This window comes from Mustela nivalis (genome assembly GCF_964662115.1).
Source record: "Mustela nivalis genome assembly, chromosome: 3".
Taxonomy (NCBI): Eukaryota; Metazoa; Chordata; class Mammalia; order Carnivora; family Mustelidae; genus Mustela; species Mustela nivalis.
In genome coordinates, this window is record NC_139022.1 from 119724270 (window position 1) to 119730564 (window position 6295).

Below are 6295 nucleotides of genomic sequence, written 5' to 3' on the forward strand. Positions count from 1 at the left end.
GTCAAATAAATAAATAAAATCTTTAAAAAAATTTAAAAAATTACTTTAATAATAGTCAGCCTAATGTGTATGTGAGGGGGTTTCAGGATTTTTTTTTTTATGTTTTTAAATATTTTTAAGGTTTAAAAAATGTTTAAAGTTTGTAGTTCCTAGTAGGAAAACATTATCTGAATGAATACCCTAAGGCAAACTATTATAGAATGTTTCAGTTGCATGGGGAGCAGGGGGTAGGGATTCTCTTCACAGTACCCCAGCTTTCTTCATGAGAAGATCGGAGGTACACTGGTTTGTATTACTGCGACATCCATTAGGTGATCGAAGTTGATTTTCCTTCAGCAAGGGCTTTATTTGTCAGAAGGGCATTATGCTTGACCTCCAAATTTGGCTGACAATTTACTGATGAGATTCATAACCTTTGGGTTCTCTGATATTTTGACATATTCACTGGGTTCTGGGCCACATCCTGGAAGGCCACCATAACTTCTGGATCCTGCATGGCTGCAAGAACTTCCCGATCACTAAGAATTTCATTGAGCCCAGGCATTTCTGCCATCCCAAACATCCCCCCTGCCATTCCAGGCATTCCTCCAGGAAAATTACCAGGCATTCCCCCAGGAAAGCCACCTGGGAAAGAGCCATTCTGAGCTCCTGATTGTCATCTGGCTTCTTCCTCCCTCTGGGCTCTCTCATGTTCTCCCGAGGCTTCTTAACCCTTTCTATTCTTTCTTTGATCTCTCGCTCTTCACGTTTTCAATCATATTTTCTCCAATGTTCAGCAATTTTCTGGGCCCTCAGTTGAACTTCTTTCAGCATTGCACTAGCATCTTCATCATAATCCAGTTTACAAGCAAGGGCAAGATCATGTGCTGCTTCTTCCCAATGGCCCAGAAGTCTATGTGCTTTTCCCACGCCACTTATAAGGCTGAGCTGAATCAGGATTTAATTCAATAGCTCTGTCACAGTCTCGAATGGCAGCATTTGGCTTCTGTAATTTGATGAAGACACTGGCTCTCTTGGCATACAGAATGGCCAAGCGAGGATTTAGTTTGATGGCATCTGGGAATAAATCAATGGCTTTCTGTAGTTCACCATCATTTAGGGCATCAATGGCAGCCACTTTTTTATCATTTGCCTGATCCATCATTTCCTCGGTTATCTTTACATCTTCATCTCCCATTTCTTGAGGGGCATCAGTATCTGGTTCAATCACACCTTCATTGTCAATTTCTAGATCACTCTCTTCACTTGATGGTTCATCTGTCTTTATGTTTTCCTCCGCCTTCTTACTATCTGGTTTTTCTTCCTTGATACTGTCTTCTGATTTAGTTTTATGAGTGGCAGGTGGTATTTTACCCCCCATGCTCCCACCCACTCCCGCAGGAAATGCATTTCCTCGGTGTGCAGAATGCTCGGATCCTGCTTACACATTTTCACGAAAGTCCGAAGCTTGCTCACTTTGCGGGGGTCCATGGTCCAGAGGCAGTGGCAGGCGACAGGCGCGGCTGAGATTGCAACCCAATTCCAGGTATGGGTACTAGCTCAGCGTGATCCTGTGGAAGGGGCGGTTTCAGGATTTTTAATAAACAAAACTGTTATGACTATTCTAATATATACACCCTGATGCCCATGTGTAAGAGTTTTTCTATTAACATAATTAAGAATTGAATTTCTGGGTTATGAGATCTGTGTGTTATTTTTCAGTGTTTTTTTTTCAGTCCCAACGCACACCGCTGTTCTGTGAAGGGGGCGTATATGTAAAATGACTTTGAAAGGAGCTGTAAGACCCAAGGAAAAAACCGACAAGTCCGGCTTGATGAGAGATGGTTTATTAAGGGTACTTACAGACAGAAGCATGCCTTGGGCATGCCTTGAGCAGCCACAGGATGAATAGATCTCCTTGACCCCACCTTGTGTAAGACGTGCTTTTACAGCTTAGGGGTTGGAGAGTACAGTGCTGGCGGTAGGATCTCCAGAGCTGATCAAGGATGCTATGCCCCAAGGGTGTGATTAGACAAAAAGAAAGAATGTGGGGGAGGGGGGCTGTGCTCAAGAAGACTTTGGGTCACAGAGCGTCATCATGGCAGATTTGTCCAAGATGGCATCAGCATGATTTACACACCTGTCATCAAGAGTAAGTGATCCTTCTAGCTGCTCAGTATCCTAACACTATTGGCACAGCCATGATTCTTACTGATTTGGTGGGTGTGAAATGACAATGTGGTTTTATTTTGCATCTTTATGAGTAATAATGGGATTAAGCATCTTGTCATAGGTTTCTTGGTCATATTTATTTCCTCTTATGTAGACTATCTGTTTAAGTCTTTTGCTCATTTTCCTATTAGATTGTCTCAGTTTTATGAATGTGTACAACTTTATTTTGGATACTAATCATTTATTGATGATGCATTCCAAATGTCTTGTCCAAATTTATCATTTGTCATTTCATCTCTTTTGGTGTCTTCTGATGAGCAGAAATAATTATAACCTAATTAGATGTATTGATCTTTTCCTTTGTGATTTCACTTTCTGTATTTTGCTTAAGAAGTCTGTCTCTCCCTGAGATCGTAAAGATACTCATTATTTTAGTCGAAGAGCTTTTTTTCTCCCACCTTTACTGAGATATAATTGATAATGTTGGGTGAGTTTAAGGTGTATGATATAGTGATTTGGCACACATACATACTGTGAAATGATTATCACAAAAAGGTTACTCAGTGCATCCATCAGCTCACAGTTACCATTTGTGTGTGTGTGTGTGTGTGTGTGTGTGTGTGTGTGTGTGTGTGGCAAGGACATTCAAGATCTACTTGGTTAATCAATGTCAAGTACACAGTGCAATCCTGTAAACAGAGTCACCATGCTGCACATTAGATCTTCAGAACTAATTCATTTCATTAATGAAGGTCGTACCTTTTAAAAAGATTTATTTATTTATTTTAGAGAGAGAGAGCATGACAGCGTGTTGCATGGAGGAGGGGGCAGAGGGAGAAGGAAAAAGAGAGAGAATCTCTAGCAGACTTCCCACTGAGCACAGAGCCCAGTGTGGGGCTTAATTTCATGACCCTGAGATCACGACCTGAGCTGAAATCAAGTCAGACACTTTATCAACTGAGCCACCTAGGAGCCCCTGAAGTTTGTAACTTTTGATCAATATTTCCCCATTTCCTCCACTTTCAGCCATTGATAACCATAATCTACATTTTGTTTCTATGAGTTCAACTTTTTTAGATTCTACATACAAAAGAGATAACCCAGTATTCTTTCTCTGTCTGGCTTCCTTTACCTAGCATAATCCCTTCAAATCCATCCGTGTTGTCACAAATGGCAGGATTTTCTTCTTTTTTATGGCCTATAATTCTTATAAGAGTTTTAAGGTTTTTCTTTCACATTTAAGCCCTTGACCCACCTGGAATTGATATTTTGCATGCTAGGGGTATTGTTTTCTCCACTTGGGGAGCCAGTTTTCCCAGTCTTGTTTATGGAATAACTGGTTCCTTACCGCATTGGTCTTTAAGGGATCCTCCATCAGAAATCAGGTTTTCTAATACACAAGGATCCTTCTATTAGGACTTTTTATTCTATTTCATTAATATATGTGTCAATCCCTGTCCCAGTTTCAGACTGTTGAAAATGTGTTTGCTTTATCATATATTTTGATATATAGTAAGCTAATTCCCTGCCCAGAATTCTGCTTTGGGAGTGTCTTTACCTTCCTTGGCCCTTTGCTCTTCCATATAAACTGAAGATTCAGCTTGCCAGGTTATAAGAAAAACTGAGTTGGGCTTTTGATTAAAATAGTGTTAGGACACTTTAAGGAGAATCGCCTTCCTATCTGTGAACATGGTATACCTCTTCATGTATTTAGATTTTCTCCAGTGTTATTTAATAAAAGGTTGTAATTTCCCTGAAAGGGTCTTGATCACTTCTCTTAGGTACCTTAAATTTGGGGTTGCTTCTGTAAATTGCATCTTGAGTCCATGTACTTCTAAGGCCTACTTGTAGTCACACTATAGGTCATGTGCTTTTTCTACTTATATCATATTATATTACCTTTTCAAAGGCGTACTGAATACCAGTAGGGAGGAGTGACTATCTCGCTATTCCTGGACACCTCAGACTTCTGGTTTTCATGTTGCTCGAGTCTCATAAGGTGTTTAGTTTTCTCTAAGAACTTGGAGTTTGGGTCTGCCTACCTTGAATCACAGTCCGTGCCCTCCCTGACCCTCGCCCATATCCTTCACCTCACTGCACCTGTGTTCTTCATCTCTAAACTGGAAATGATGGTGATGCCTCCTTTATGGGCTGACTGTGATGATTTATTGTGATAATAGAGTACATCGCCTCACGTGGAGCCTGGCACATAGTAAGAGCTCCTTAGCTTTTATTACTTATTTTTATCTCCACACAAACTTTTTGCTTCACTTCTGACTTGCTGGGTATTGATTTTTTCTAGCTGAAATCAGGGTTTGAAAAATTGGACAACAAAAATCAAGATTTCTGTCTTTGTTTCACCTTCTTTTTCTCTCACGTTATTCTTCCACCTGCCACTCTGCTGCCCACCCCCCCACCCCATCCCCTGGTTAAATCCAGATGATCAGTTTGGACAGTTTGTCACCTCGAGGGGGACAGACAACAGAGTGGTGAATGAGGACACCTTCTCCTTTCAGGATGCCCACTCCAGGCCAGCTCTTGAATCTGTCCTCACTTCCCCAGCCACTGCCGGAGTACGGGTCTCACGGCCATTAACTGGTCTCCCTGCCTCTTGCCTCTTCCCATCTTGCCATCTAAGCAAGATTTCCCACATCTCAACTCTACCATCTGGTAGTGCCACCCCTGTTTAGAACCTTCCATGGCTCCCCACCATCCTCAGCATGAAGCCTGCAGCACCCATTCTTCTGCTCCTCAAGGCCGTTCACGATCCGGCCTCCGCCTAATTGCTATCACTGACCAAAGTCCTATTCAGTGTCGTACACATGTTAGTGATCTGTGATACAAAACTGCTGGGTAAGAATCATTCTTCCATTTAAAAAAAAAAAAAAGATTTTATTTATTAATTTGGGAGAGAGAGATCATAAGAGTGCACAAGCCAGAGAAAAGAGGAAACGGAGAGAGAGAAAAGCAGACTCCCCACTGAGCAGGGAGCCCCATGTGGGGCTTGATTCAGGACCTGGGAATCATGACCTGAGCCGAAGGCAGACGCTTAACCTCCTGAGCCACCCAGGCGCCCCTTCTTCTTCCATTTTATAAATGAAGACCCAAGTGCTCGTATTAGTGAAATGACTCCTCAGAGCCTCACAATTAGGAAGCACAGACCCAGGATTTCAATCCCAGTCTCTGGCTTTCCCAGCCAGCTTTATGTCCACCTACCTTGGCTGTCTGATCAAAAAATGAAATCTCAGCTTAATCCAGTTTAACATGTAAATGACCTTGGGAGCACACCAGTTTGAGCTCATTCATTCGCATTGCTTCTGCAGAAGTGACTAAGAGGGTCTGAAATGGGCCAGGGAAAGGCTAAATGTCAAAATAGTAGCTTGAGGTACATAAAAGAGAAAGTGTGCCCTCTCACCCTTTTCATGTGAGGCTGAGCTCCCGGTGGGAGGGGTAAGCTAAGCCCGGGGAAGGGAGTAGTGATGTGGCTAGTGGGAGGGACAGGGCAGGGAGGGTAATGAGGTAAAGGCTGAGGATGACGTAAGAGGTGATAAAGGAAGTAATTATGACCAGGAAATAAGTGTGCTGAAACCACCCTAGAAGAATCACCAAAATATTCCTGGCATCGATTGACATTTAAAAAATAGTAACAATTATATTTAAAATTTTTGTGCCACTCATTTGCCTGGCCACTCAATCATTCCAATAATACTGAAAAATGGTAATGACTATTCCCATTTGACAAAGAAAGAAATTGAAGCTGAGAAAGCTAAGTGGGTTTGCTCAAGGCCCTCAGCTAGGAAGTGACAAAACCCAAAATGCGCTGCAGATCTGCCTAGTGCCCCAGCCTTGTCCCCTCCCGGCGCCCCTCCACCCATGTGCCGTTCTGCAGTCATCTTGTTCCTCCAAATGGGGCTGAGTCATTTGGGGGCCACGTAAAGATCACAAATGTGTTGCTAGATGTCATATGTTCCAACAATAAGGAAGAATTGAAGAGAAAGACATTGGTAATCCTGCTGTTGGGTGGATGCAGTATCAACACATCCTCACATTTTGGGGGCACCCAGGACCTTTGTATTTCCTGTTTAATAGTCCCTAGTCCATTTCCAGAGCCTGCATAAGCCTCTTTCCAGGTCCTCCATAACAA

The 6295-nt window shown here is 42.4% G+C and overlaps 1 pseudogene across 1 annotated transcript; it reads right to left on the reverse strand.

Annotated features, from left to right (window-relative positions):
* Positions 1-303: 303 nt before the first annotated feature.
* On the reverse strand, positions 304-1470 carry LOC309861601 (hsc70-interacting protein pseudogene; annotated as a pseudogene). Its single transcript has one exon. The product of its transcript is annotated as a hsc70-interacting protein pseudogene (transcript).
* Positions 1471-6295: the final 4825 nt, after the last annotated feature.